This window comes from Tiliqua scincoides, chromosome 7, assembly GCF_035046505.1.
Source record: "Tiliqua scincoides isolate rTilSci1 chromosome 7, rTilSci1.hap2, whole genome shotgun sequence".
In the NCBI taxonomy this organism is placed as follows: domain Eukaryota; kingdom Metazoa; phylum Chordata; class Lepidosauria; order Squamata; family Scincidae; genus Tiliqua; species Tiliqua scincoides.
Window position 1 is genome coordinate 21926268 of NC_089827.1, and position 14978 is coordinate 21941245.

Genomic DNA, 14978 nt, shown 5'->3' on the forward strand with positions numbered 1-14978 from the left:
AACTTGGGGGTTGTGACCCCCTGGGGGGTTGTGAGCTGATTTTGAGGGGGTGGCACAGACTCCATTTACTACCATAAATGCATTTTTGAAACACTTACAGGGATTCTCCAAACAGAAAAATACATTTTTGAAAATATTTCAAGGTGCTTCCACGTACCTGAAAACAACTGTTGTATCTGGTAACCTATGATAGTATACAGACATGTTTTTTTACAAGCACTTGCCTGGGTTCTAAGTATTAATTCATGTGGAAATCATGCAGAAAAGCTGACCTCATCCTTGAAAATCTTAAAAAAAAAAAAAAAAAGTTCACTGATCACACAGCTTAGTTATTGAAAAGTTGTGTTCCACATACTGATTCATTCATGAGTACAATATGTGATTTATTTTAAAAGTGTGATTTATTAAAAGAATGTTATCAGTTCCTGCTTAATGATATCACTTCCGGTCGGGGGGGGGGGGTTCGTGACAGGTAGTCATACCTATAAAGTGGTCCTAGTGCTCATAAAGTTGTGAACCACTGGCCTAGAATGTGATAAGTGGTGTATAAGTCTGTCATTTCAGAACTGTTCACATAATTATCATCAAAACAAAAGTTCTTGATTTAGTTGTTCGCTTTGTCTACTACTGTACAAAACTACTGTCCAGGAATGTCAGAGGCTGGAACATTTCACATAACAAATGTTGCCATTATGTGGAAATGTGTTTTTTTCCCCTCAACAAGCTGGACTTCCAAGTATGTGGGACTTCACATGGAATTTGATCATATGACACTGCATTTTACTGTTGTGCATTTATTAGCTGCTAATGATTTCACATTAGGTCCAACATGTTTTGATGTTGCCCCACTGTCCCGGGCAATGTTTGTTGTTAAATATGTAATAGACCACATTGTATATAGTTTTTTCCACACTGATGGGAAGAAGAACAATAATCCTACATGGACCTAGTCATGTCATGTACTTGGCTCCTTCATTCCAAGACAATGCAATGGAGAAACTGGAAAGCAGATGACAGGGAAGCACAGACAATAACATGGTCTGTTTTGCGACCAATCATTAAACTAAACACACAGCTGTTGCTGAAAATCACAGCCACACATTTAGCTCTTCCTCCCAAGAGAATGTACCCCTGTCCTGATGTCACAGTGTTTGTGTTTCTCTGCCTCTCTCCAATGGCAGCCAGTTTGGGGGGTGTAGTGGGGAAATGTAGGACACTGTCACATCAGAACCAATAGGGCCCCTGAGGACTATGCAGCAGTGCAAGAGAATTCTCAGCATGTCTTGTGGGTTAGTGGGGGTCACGTTAGGGTACGTCCTTCTGTGTGTTAGTGAAGGGGAGTGGGGAGCTAAATTAAGGCAAGAATGATCAAAGCACAGCATATTAAGTTTTGAATGTGGTCGGGGACCAAACAAACGCGATGCTAAAATAAACGCTTGGCAAGGTGAACACTGTTCTTGCTTAACTGGGAAGATGTAATCTCCCTGAGGAGCTCTTGGGGGTTAAAATGCTAACAAGTGCATATGTGTTGGTTTCCTCTTCACAACGAAGGCAAGAAAGAGAGTCTTGCAGAGAGCCTAGGAAATTGGCACAGCAGGCCATTCCTGGCTGACTGAGTATGTATGACTGGATAATACTCTTTGGCTGAGTTTCTTCATCTGCACAATGAAGATGAATTATACTGTTGCCTGAAGGAGGCCTTCAGTACTGGCTATTAAAAGTTACAAAGAGGTCACAGAGCTCAAAAATGCAAAAGAAGTGCAGCTGTGTAATCCAGGCTGCAATCCTAACCAACTTTTCAGCACTGAGGTAAGGGCACTGCAACTCCGAGGTAAGGGAACAAACATTGCCTTACTTTGAGGAGGCGTCCGTGACTAACCCCCCCGACTGCAGGACACACCCCATTGTGCCAGTGTGCCAATAGCTGTGCCAGTGTGCCAATAGCTGTGCCAGTGCTGGAAAGCTGGTTAGGATTGTGCCCTTAGTCTTGTTGTTGGAATAACAACTAGAATATTTGCTGAATACATTCTTACTGCACATAGTTCCTACAAGTCCTACAGCACCTATGTACATTTTTCCCCTCCCCACACCACATCCTGGCTATAGGGAAGATGCAGACGATTACGGTTTGAGCATGGGTATTACCGATCAAACAGAAATAATAATAATACAGGTACATACACCACCTTTCTTGGTCTTTATTCAAGACTTTATTCAAGGCAGTTTACATAGGCAGGCTGATTAAATCCCCATAGGGATTTTTATAATTGAAAGAAGGTTCTATCTTTCAAGAACCACTACATTCAGGTGTTTCATTCCGATCTGGCTTCACATTCTGGCCTCCATCCTCCCATGCTCAGAGCAGATGGAATAGCTCGGCTTCAGCTTGTCAGCTGCTTCAAGGTCGCACGGTGCCAGTGGCCTCGAACTGGCGACCTTGTGGATGTTATCTTCAGGCAAATGGATGCTCTACCCTCTAGACCAGACCTCCTGCCCAGGAGAAAGGTATGAGGAATGTGCAAACCCCTACCATACCGCATCAGCCTCACCCAACAATGAATCTACCACTTTCTAATTGCCTGTTAACTGCAATAAAAATAGATTTTATTGACTAGCCTCCAAGACCATCGCAGTTTTCAGTCCAAAACCCCCAAAATAATGTTCCCAATTAAATAATTAGTAGGAAGGAAGCACATTTCTAAACCAGCAATGCTTGCTCTGGACAGCCATGAACTTTGGGTCCCTAAGCGTTTAAAAACACATACCTATTTTTCACTTTGTGTGGAGGTGGTATTGAGCATAAGCCTTGTTTCATTGGTGAAACCTTGTTGTAGCTATGAGACCACAACTGTCACGTGTAACACATGAATTAGCTTTAACACACAGGCGTGTGTTGACTGGAATTTTCCAAGCTAATGAACTAGTGAGGAAGACAGGAAATGTCTCTTGACAGTGTAGGGAGCAAGCTAACTGTGTTCTGAGAACAGGGTTAGAATAACAAACCCAGTGAGAGCACAAGTTTTATAACAGTATTGATTATAGATGACCATTCATGGAAGTGATTGGGCAACACCAAGTTAAAACAGGATTTGAACGTAGAAGAATAACTAGGGAAGGAATATCCCAACATCCATTAGGAACTGTTGTCTTCAACTGCAGTTGGAATTAGGAATTATTTTGAATTAATATATTAAGGTTATTCATATGTCACACTGTATGTACATGCAGGTATTTGTGCATATGTATTTTCATGTGAATATACTCTACCTTTTTGAGGGGGCCAGTTCTCATGGTGACTATTACGAGTCACCAATTGTAAAATGATTGCATGTATATTCAGAAATTATTATATTATTATATAGTCAGAATATATATATATATATATATATATATATATATATATATATATATATATAATTATTATTATTATTATTATTATTGCATGTATAGTCAGAAATTATTGCTCGTAAAATGATTGCATGTATAGTCAGACTACTACATGTACTGCTATACAGTACAGCTCCTCTTTCACCTGGCCTTACTGTGCTGACAGCAGAGAGGGCTGGGAAGGTGGCACACTAGTGAGCAAGATGGGGGTATGTAACTCCCTGGGCTTTCAAAAGTGGTACGGTATGGGGAAGGGTGGTTGCAGAAAAAGGAATAGAGGAAGCAGCTGCCGAAGAAGCCTCTCCCTTCTGTAGGGGCAACTTTGAGCCAAGCTGCCTGCTCCTGCACAGCTATCTCACGTGGCAGTGGTACTCACAAAACTGGCACCCACAAAGGTGGTACTTGAAAAATGGTGTTTGCAAAAAAGGGGAAAAGTCCTGCTGTAAACAGATTGTGCATGGAACATTACATTTGAATTGGACTATTGAAGAACAAAGAGAGAGAATACAGGCATGTGCCCCCCTATATCTGTGGTGGATACCGTCTCTGGTCTCTCCTCACTTCCCCCAGCTTCTCTGCTGCGCAGATTTTCTCAGCCAGCCTTAACAGTGGCAAAGTTAGCAGTAGCACCAGAGTTAGTAACTCTAGTGTAAAATCAGCATTAACCTAACCAGGATTATATTTTAACTAGGAGATTAAGGGCCCAATCCAAATAGGCATGCAGTGTCACAAACATGCCGCAAGGCATGCCTGCAACACTTACTGCTGGGCCAGGATGGGTGTTGGCTTAGCATGAGCCCACACTGAGCCAGTGCAGGGTAGAGGAGTGAGGAATGCTGCCTAGAGCTCTGGGCGAGTGCCAGGCCAGTAAGTGCCAGTAAGCTGGGGCATGGAGGGAGGTGTTCCGGGGTGGGGGCAGGTAGTGGGGCAGGAGGGAGTGAAGATGGTGGCAGGGCCTACCACCATATCCTAACCCCCACCCAGCATGGGAGGCCTGACATGGGTCTCCTCAAAACTGCGGCCACGTAATAGTGGGTGCAGATCCAAGTAGACCCATAGGAGCCTCCTAGCCAGTACATAGGGTACTTTTCAGACTGGGGTGTCCCGTGCCCCAGCCTGTGGGCCCTGGCCTCTGCCCCCTGAAGGGGCAGGGGCAGAACCGGAAGTGGAGCGTGATTGTTCCACTTTCACTTTCAAAGCTGCAGGAAGCCCTGTAGACGGTTGCGCAGGGCTCCCCGCACCCCCGGGAGGCTGCAGGAGGCTCTGGTAAGTGCAGCCACGCCTCTGCCTTCCCCCCTGCCCCCGGTGCCTCCCCCCACCCTGCAAGGATTTTGAGTGGTTTTCAAACGCCCAGAGAGTTTGAAAACTGCTGACATAGGGTAAGGGAGCATAAGCTTCCTTACCCCAAGTAGGCCTGGCACAGCTTCCCAGCCACATGGGTTGCAACGGTAGCCATTTTAGCACCGCTGCAGCACTGGGCTCTGGGAAGCACAGGATTGGGCTGTAAGATGGTGAGCAAACCTTGTGTTAGAAAAAAGTTAGCGTTTTTGCAGTTATTTTTGAAGCCACTATAAAACTAACTGTGGTTAATATTGACCTGGGGAATCTGAATGCCAGGATGGAGGAGGCTCATAACAGATGTCCTGTGAGTGCCTCTTAATCATAATTTTAAAAACTGCTAGTGTTACATTTGAACAGACCAAACAGCAAATCCTTATAACAATTGCATTAATGTTACTATAACTGACGTTGTGGACACCACTCTTAATTTGTCTGACATGTAAAGACATTCATCTTTATAGCTTTTACCAGTCTTTTGCCTTGTTTTAGATTTTAAAAACACCACCATCCATAATCCCATCTGGAAAAAAAAAGGTAGGAAGACAACACAGAAAACCCTGGAAGGGAATGGACTGGCAAAATTTTATTGTCTGGGTTCTCCACAGCAACTGAGGGTGCAATCCTAACCAACTTTCCAGCACTGGCATAGCTGTGCCAGTGGGGCATGCGCTGCATCCTGCAGTTGGGGGGCAATCACGGATACCTCCTCAAGGTAAGGCAATGTTTGTTCCCTTACCTCGGAGCTGCATAGCCCGTACCTCTGTGCTGGAAAGCTGGTGAGGTTTGCACCCTGAGTGAATGAAAGATGGCATACCAGATTAAATGGCTAGTATGGAAGGAACCAGTGGAAGCAGCTCTGTTTTTCAATTTAGAAAAACAAAGCAAAGAAAAAAACAACTTAATGATAGGAAACAAAGAATTAGGTGCTGCTCCACAGGGAACAGGAACTGATTTAATTCATCAGTAATATCATGCTAGGCTAAATAGGACACAATTAGAGGCAAGCACCACAATGAGGAAGCTTCTAATTACAGTTGCAGGGGACCTTCTTCGTAAACATTATATATATATCTTGGTCAAGCCTGGATAATACAGTCTTATATTAAGGGACATGTAGACTCACCCTTTTAATTCCAGTTCTAGCTGCTTGTTGAAAAGCAAAGCTTCCACTGCACCACCACAAATTCTCCTAACAACCTGAACTATTTTATCTGGATATTGCTATTAAAGTGGTTCACAACAGAAGTGTTAAGACGATATCTAAAACACCCCGATTCGGCTTCACAGTGAAAATATTAACACAGACAATGATAGGAACAGTTCTCACATCAAAGTGTTATAATTTCAAGGCTCCTGCAGGCATAGAAATGTTGTCTTAGTCTGTCTCATGTTTACTCGATTAAGGCTGCAATCCTAACCACACTTTCCTGAGCTTAAGCCCCATTGAACAAAATAGAACTTACTTCTGAGTAGACCTGGTTAGGATTGTGCCCTAAGGTTGCAATCCTAAATATGCTTTTCTGGGAGTAAGACCCATTGACCATAATGGGATTTACTTCTGGGTAAGACATACATAGGACTAGGCTGTAAGATGATGTTTTTACCCCTGTAGAGCTGAACTGGGCCTTAATTTTTAAGAGAAAAATGGCATAAAACCGATAAAAGATGTTAGACTTTCATTGTATCAAAGCCATGTTAGATGACAAAAAGTGCTGTCCTGTCAATATTTGTGTGTTCTTCTGCCTCAGGTACAAAGGGTGATCAGCAGTTAACTATGACGGAGCTCTCAGGTATCTTTTAGTAGGTGAGTAGCAGTTTTGGCTGGTGCAGCTTTTCTCACTCCTTTCTTACAAGCTGCACCTGGACATCAAATTTCAGCAGGACAGGACAGCCCAGCCCAGCCCAGCCCAAGATCTACTGGCACCAGAGGCAGTACACCAAATGCACTCAATGCACCCTTATCTGACAGTGCACCAGTCATCGCTGTTCCTCTTCCCCATGCACCCTGGATTCGAAAAGGGGAATGGGGCTGGAGATGAGAATGGTAGTCTAGAGAGTTTGAGGCACTCTAACTCACCACTTTTTCTCCCCCCTTGTTTTTCCTCATCTGCTTCGTACTTCTTTTCCAATCTAAGGAGCAAGAAGAGAAGGATGAGTGGGCAGGTGGAAGCCTCATGGGCAGGTTGGCCCTGTCAGTAAGGGATGGAGAAGATTCTTAGAAAAGTTTAAACTTCAGAGGCCTGCTCTTGGCTATATTCATAATTAAGTAGCATATACTGTATTTTAAGAACACTTGTTGTGGTAACCTCATAGCAATAATAGCACTGTAACGGACAACAGACAACCACCTTCTTAAAAAATATATTAAAAAATGACAAGGTTACATAGGTAGAAGGGAAGTTAGCATCATCCATAAATGCCATGCATGTCAGGGAGTATCATCCTGAGGTTGTTTCTTGTTGCCACACAAGAGCATATGCATAAGGTATGTGATGTGATTTTTCTCATTGATACGGAAAGTGAAAAAGCAGTATATGAAGTATATGGTGGGCCGCTGTGAGATACAGGAAGCTGGACTAGATGGGCCTATGGCCTGATCCAGTGGGGCTGTTCTTATGAACATTGAAAAGCAGTATATGAACATTCTGAATGATGATAATAAAAAGTTGAATTCTAGTGCCAATTCAGGAGTTGCCTTTTATGGTATGGATATAGGTAGTCCAGGGGACTTGCCATACTAACTTGTAGCCCCAGCAAGGTGAGAATGTTTTAAGATCTGACTTCTTCATATGATGTAAATAACTACATGCTACTTGGCACAATGGGAAAGTCAGCAATAGTGGAGTACAGTGCTGGCAACCAGGTTGCTTGGAGCCTTCAGGTCTGCACTGGAGCAAAGGTCTGCACTAGCCCCACCTGGTGCCCCTGATAGCACACTGGGCACTACCACGGTAACCAGTACAGAAGGTTCAGAGGTCAGCCTGGCCATGGGTTCTCTGTTCAACCCTTGATATCACCCCAGAGGGCAAGCCTCTGCAAAGGAAATGTGTGAATTGACAATGTTTAAAAGGTGACAATCTCACCACTATCTCATCTGTCTGCAAAGAGTTTTCACAAAGTTGTGTTATGGCTAAAATGGATAACCCCACAGAGGCTGCCCAGAGGTTTTTGGAGAGAGGGGGGGATTCAGATGGGTGAAAAATCTCAAGGTAGCAACCTAACTTTGCAGTGTAACCTAACTTTGAAATAGGGTTGCCAACGATTCAAGAAAAAAATCAGATCTGGCCTGTTGCTGCTGTTGTGCCTTTTTAACACAAGAGTTTGGTACAAAGAAATCAGCAGCTGAAGCTTTTCACAGCATGGAGAGAAGCATTACTAATTACTAATATCTGCAGGTGAAGCTGCTGTTTAAGGGACAGAAATATTGGCAACTCTGCTTTAAAATGTAAAAATTTCTGCCTTTGCTTAGGCGTACGGGTTCAAAAGTGAATACATTTTGTATCACAGCTAGGCAAGTTATGTCATATAACAATCTTTTAAAAGGATGACAACTATGGAATATTTTAGACTAAATATGTAGGCTTGATACAGGTTTCAAAGATGGTTTGTTTGCTTTGGGGCTCTATTTAAGTTTCAGGAATGTATAGCGCAACCCCTGCTTATTTTTCCTAGAGCAAGAAAAGGCCTATACAGTCTAGTCAAGAGGCAAAAGATAAAACAGAAATCTTTATTGGGGAGTTGTCTTAACTTGTATAGATACTCTTCTTTGATGGAACAATTTCAGCAATGCTCATAAATGTTTTCTAAGCTTATAGTTTTCATTCAAAACTATATACAAACACAGCTTGCATAGCTAAAAGTCTCTATGGATTTATTTTGTCATTGTTCTCTGATTTTTTTAAAATTAAAAATAGATGATTTTGACAATAATGTCCTGAACTGAGCATGGCAGAGTGTAACACAGAAGTAATCGGTTTCTGTACTGGAGTAGTCCACCCTGCCTTGCAACAAGTATATGTATTGTTTTGACTCATCTCATGACTAGTCAACAAGATACTAGTCATCTTGTGTGAACAACTGGCTCTAGAGTGGGGCTGATGTATGCAACAAACTTAAAAAAAAACTTGGAACTGTGACAACTGATTGATGGGGTTTTGGAATTAATTAGCCCCTGACTTTAAAGTTGCACTTGTTAAGGCCTGATTTAGCAAAGTTGATATTTATCTGCATACAGATTCAGGATTTGTGTTTGGTTTAGAGAACATTGTGACTACTCAAAAAATGGTTGGCAACCTTCAGTCTCAAAAGACTATGGTATAAGCCTACAGCACCCGGTATTCCTAAGCGGTCTCCCATCCAAGTACTAATCAAGCCTGACCCTGCTTAGCTTCTGAGATCAGACGAGATTGGCCCAATGTTTGTTAAGAACCAAGTTTATGGTAGCTTAATCAAGAAGGGTGCCTGAAAAATAAAAAAACAAGTAGCTATCATGGTGAGGCACTGTCATGTGGTGAAGATAACAACTCCATCCTGCCTCTGCCATGAATGCACCAGATGCTTCTAAAAGGGCCACCGCCACTCAGCCCAAATGTCTTCAGCTGTGCCATGGGGGTAAGAGCACTCGCCTATCCTGGACGGTTATTGCCATTATATCAAAATAATATATTTGTACACTATACCAACAGGGCTGCAGGTTGTGCATTGGGTGAAGCTGCCACAGGGGACGGGAGCTGATGATTCTGGTTGCTTGGTGGGACACTGCCAAGAGCAGCAGCTCTTGACTAGGCTACTTGAGCAGCAACTAGTTTCATGTGCGGGCCATTGCAGAGAGGGGGGAAAAGGTTTATGGTTTACATTATTCAGAAAAAATATATTAACTTTAAAAATTTTATTTGAGAAAGGGGCACCTGTTTCTATTTCACACAAAGGCGCCATAGTGGTGCTCCCATCCAGAAATGTAAAATATTATTATTCTGTCAGTCTCATGTGCTTTTAGCAGTTGAATGTAGTTAGAAATTCTACTGTTAAAGCCCCTGTATTGACAGCATAGCTGGCTTTAAGCCAATTGGGCCCCCATGTTAGGGCAATCTGTTCTAGTCTTGGCAAATACACACAACAATCCATTGCAAAGGACACTTTGAATTTTTTTTCTAAACAGAAAATAAAATTAATATTTTTACTAAAACATTTCACAGTCACTAAAACAAGTGGTTTTGTAACTATTTACTCTTCAAAGATAATCTACACATTCTGTTTGTTTCCTTGTAGGCTCACCTGTATGCAATTTTATATTAAAATGTGCTTAGATCCATTTGGTCCAATGAGTCACGTGCATATTTTTTATTCCTTTGCATTCTAGCAGACAGATAGAAAGTCTATAATACATTTTATATATATCTCTAAGATTCTACAGACTTTGGCTGTGCATCTGGGGTCCCACAAACATGTGGGTCCCACAGCTCCTAAGGAAGACCATGTTTGCCATGCCATAGAAAGCTGCACCTGATGAATTTCTCCTGCAGCAGTTAAAAGTACAGTATCTCTGGGAGGGAAAAGATGGCAAGCTGAAACTGAGCAGCATCTTTGATCCACTAAACATAATGTGAAACTTCTTATCAGCCAGGATAGATTTGTAAATACAACCAACATTTACTATGACTGCCAAAAACAAAGGAGTAAATTGACTCTTTTTTGATCCCAACCTTGTTCCAATTTGGAACTTTTCAACTAGTTAATAAAACACAGTTGTTGGATTATCCCCAAGCTGCACCCCCCCCCCATGAGGATTTAGTGATTGCCTCTAAATGAATGGAATTGTGGGTTGTTCTTCCTGGTTCATTCAAGCTTGGACTCTGTGGCTGGCATGGCAAGATCCTGTTGTTGCAGTGAATGAAGGCCTTTGTCAAGCAAATACTGAAATTATTACAGTGACAAATGGAGGGGAAGGAAGCTTTGCAAGAGCAAAGGAATGGGTGAACAAGGGAGGAGGGGAAAGGCAGCTGGATGCCCACCTGGTCCCAGATCTTCCCTTCCCCTGTATTCTGGTTTCATGCATTTGATGCACAGGAGCTGAAGCTGCCCAGAGTTTGGGGGAAGCCTTTTTATGCTGCAATGCGAGAAGGATGCACCATTGCTGAAATGTGGAGAAAATGTTAGGTTCACAGCAGTACCTAAACTATGGATGCAGGACCCACCAGTGGGTCATGAGCCAATTTTTGGTGGGTCACAAAACTGCCAAGGTGGATTAGCCTATGTGCATCAAGGGCAAGGGAATCAGACATCCTCTTTTTCTCAGGACATGTCCTCTTTTATAGCCTTGTGTCCTGAAAAATAAGTTAAATGCCCTCTTTTTCCCTGTGAGTGGCCCCTGCAGGCAGTACAGTGCCTTCTTGTAATTATGTATAATACATAGTTTTAAAAGTAATAATAATAATAATAATAATAATTAATAATAGGCATTTATATACTACCTTTCTGGCCATTGGATTACTTCAGCTTTATTTAAGGTGGTTTAAACATATAATAAATAATGTAGTGTTTAACCAAAAGAAATCACACTTTCAGCCTCACCTACCTCACAGGGTTGTTGTAAGGACAAAAGGAGGGGAGCAGCTGTGTACAGCGCTCTGAGTTCTTTGGAGGAAGGGCGATATAAAAATGTGAATGAATGAATGAATCCACAAGTGTCTTGAGCTTTTATTTGTGTCATGTCCTACATTTTTCTTGGTTGTCCTACATTTGGGGGTACCTTGTCCTCTTTGGCAGTTGTGACATCTGGTCACCCTGATCAAGGGTTAAAGAAGCTGCTACTTGGCGATGGTTGTGAGCACTGCTGCCTGATCACCATTCTAGCCACTGAGGCTTGAGCGGTAAAGTGAAACTTTTTTTTGGGTGGGTCCCGATGCTAACAAGTTTGGGAACTGCTGTGTTGGGAAGATCTTTGTGTTGATGAACTCTTTCCCCCCTGCCCCCCGTCCTTACTCGGGGTTTGCAATAAGGATCCAACAAGTGGCATAGTCGGGGGGGGCAAGGCGGTGGGTTTGGCTGGGAGCCTCAGCGCAGCATGCAAGGGGCCCCTCCCCTTCGGAGTCATTCCAGGTGGGGGGAGCAAAACGGAGGCGTACGCCTGGAATGGCTCCGAAGGGGAGGGGCCCCTTGCACGCTGCGCTGAGGCTCCCAGCCAAACCCACCGCCTTGCCCCCCTCTGGCTACGCCACCGATCCCAACGTTCCATGGCTCAGTGCCTGCCCCAGCAGCCCTCCTCCCCTTCCCCAGCCACTCTTGCAACAACAAAAGTCACTTTTTTTCCAGCAATCCTGGATCTCCCCCCCAACAAAAAGATGGACTTGGTGCTGCTCCAATCAGGTTGCTGCGGTGCAGGCTTTCCTCCAGTCTCTTTGGTGGCTCCCTTTGCGGGGGGCGGGAGCAAGCTGGGAGGAGGAGTGACGTGGGCTGCTGGCTGGCTCAGTCCCTGCTTGGAAGCCTGGCATGGTGTAGGGAAGCAAGGAGCGCGTGCCAGCCGGAGAGGGGAGGCTTGGAAGGGAAGGAAGGAGATGGTCTGGGAGAGCTGAAGAGGGGGTGAAGCCAGCCTTGGACCCCCCAGGAGGCAGTACTTGGGGGCAGCTACGCCTGGGGTAAGTGGCTTACTTGGGGAGAAGTGTGGGGTTGCAACAGGAGCTCGCCTGGGGCTGTCCTGCACAGGCTCCCGCCTTGCACCTTCTGCTCTTGAGGGAGTGGGCTCCTCAGGGCTTCTAAGTACCTTTAAGCTGGCTACTAAGTATCTCCAGTGGCTGCCTGCCTACCTCCTTCCTTGCACCTTCTGCTCTTGAGCAGTGGAGTCCTTCTCCTCAGGGCTTCTAAGTATCTTTAAGCTGGCTACTAAGTTTCTCCAGTGGCTGCTTACCTGCCACTGGGTACAAGAGACCATCGGCAGTAAGTTCTCTTGCCACTGGGAGGAGGGGTTTCCACTTCTGGAAGGAGAAGACTCCTGGAGAAAGTTTTGGCAGCACCTCTTGCATCTTTAGGATGCAAGGATCCTTAAACCTGGGAAGGACCCCAAAGTGTAGCATCCCAAACGGGCTTGGTGGGTTTAAGTTAGTTTAAGTCTGTGGCTGTTAAGGAGAAGAAAAAAAATCTGATTTTTGGGGTATTTTTCTGCTGTATGGCGTCCATTTGAAGGTATGGGAGGAAGTCCCGGAAAGGCAGTAGAAAGCAGAATATGACTTTTTAGGACATATGGAAAAATGGCTGCAGAAAGGTTTTGAGGAGAGAATATGCTCTACAGTAGTGGTTCCCAAATTTTTTAGCACCAGGACCCACTTTCTGAAAATGACACTTTATCGGGGCCCACTTAGGTTTGCCAGACTTTTTAAAAAGGAGATCTAGAAAGAATATTTTTTTATTTATTTATGATAACAACCTGAAAAAAGACGCTCAAGCATTTATCTCCCTTTATTTACACATGCTTGCAAACTGTGGGAGCCGAGCTCTTTGCAGGGCACTTAGTGGCTACAGCATTTATCTATTATGCAGTATTCTTCAAACTGTGGGTCAGGACCCACTCGGAAGGTTGCGTGCCGATTTCAGGTGGGTCCCCATTCATTTCAATATTTTATTTTTAATATATTAAACTTAATGCTACCATGGTATGTATTTGGGGAAATGTTACAGATCTGTACTTTTAACAAGCTACTATGTATCTGCTTTGAACATCGATAGGAAGTGGGACATACTCCTGGGAAATTGTGGATAGGATTTAACAGGATTGTTAAAAATTTTCACACTTGTTGATGTCGCTTCTGGCCATGATATCACTTTTGGTGGGTCCTGACAGATTCTCATTCTAAAAAGTGGGTCCCAGTGCTAAAAGTTTAAGAACCACTGTATTAAGCAATTAGTTATCTGATCTTTCCATTGCCCTTTGGCAACTCACCCAAAACCAGGTCCCGACCCACAGTTTGCGAATCTCTGCTCTAAGACATTGTGTGAGTAGATGGAGTTTGGAGAGAGCTGCTAACTTTTGCTTTCACAGAGGTGCTAATTGAGAGAGGCGATAGTGAAAACCTTGTCATGTCTGAGGTAGTATTTTTGGCTGCAAGTTAAATGCCTCTCAGGCTCCGCATATCCCTGAATGAGAGAATTTATTAGCCCAGCCTGTTGATCCCAATAAATACCACTTGTAGTCATGAGTAACTTGTAATTTAAAAAACCTAAATTAAAAAATGCATGCTTGTGCTGTGGTCCCAACTGTAGCAAAACCTGAAATCTTCAAACACTTTCTTTCTGAATCATCTTGATTTTATTCAAGCTGTGTGAGAATGTGAATAGCTTGAGGACTGCTGTGTAATTGAATTTTTAAAGTCATGATTCTGTTTACTTGAGAGTTTGTTCAAAATGTGTGTTCAGGATATTCATTGTAGCTGCAGTCCTTTGGCTTACCAGGGAGTGAGTTTCATGAATGTAATGGGACTTGTCTGGGTATACATGCATGGGCTCTTGCTGCACAGTGTGTAGGCTCCTGAAAATATTTCAGATTAGCTGCCCCGGTAAGTTGTGTTTTCATCTTCTACAGTATCGCGCCACCCTGTTCTGTTTTTAAATATTGTAGTTATGTACTCTGCTGCTTTTTAAAGCCTGCCAATATCTGATGTGTCTGCCTAGTGAGCATGTAAGAGCTCCGATGAACACAAGTGTTCTTTTATTTCTCTCCTCAGCCATGAAACTGGAAGCTGTAATATATTTGAGCAAGACATCTTGTGGTTGCTTATTCACGGGAGCAAAACAAACCCACCTCTTTTGCCCAGTAAAAATACTGGGCGGCACCATCTGGGCAAGAGTTGGGAGGGTGTAAAAAGTGATTGAAGGGCCTCTTTGAAGCTCCTGTCTACCATTCTGTCAGTTCAGCTTGGTATCTTTAACCTCATTTTTGAGACTTGTGCAGTATGTCTGCACAAGTAAACTACAATATTGTGTTGTATTTCCACAACGACTACACTTGTGCGAATACCTGCTTGGAAACCTGCATACTATCATTGTTCTGAGCACTGTGTTGGGATTTATTAGCAAAAATATGTACATGGAAGAGCAGGGAGAAGAGCATAAAAAATTACCCTTTATCATGTTTGCTTGCACCTTTCTCATGGACACTCAAACCTAGCCTGCACATTTTCACTAGCCCACATCTGCCTGTATTTTCCATTTATGTTGTTTAAACACAGATCTCCTTTCTAAATGTGTTTTCTGAGACACCC

The 14978-nt window shown here is 43.4% G+C and overlaps 1 protein-coding gene across 7 annotated transcripts in view; it reads left to right on the top strand.

Annotated features, from left to right (window-relative positions):
• The first annotated feature begins 12212 nt into the window (after positions 1-12212).
• The window catches only part of PPFIBP1 (PPFIA binding protein 1), a 140583-nt gene continuing 137817 nt past the window's right edge, over positions 12213-14978 (top strand). For all 7 annotated transcript variants that reach the window (XM_066633067.1, XM_066633066.1, XM_066633068.1 and 4 more), the window contains exon 1: positions 12213-12362. The gene's annotated coding sequence lies outside the window, so the exon portion shown is untranslated. The remainder of the gene's footprint in view (positions 12363-14978) is intronic.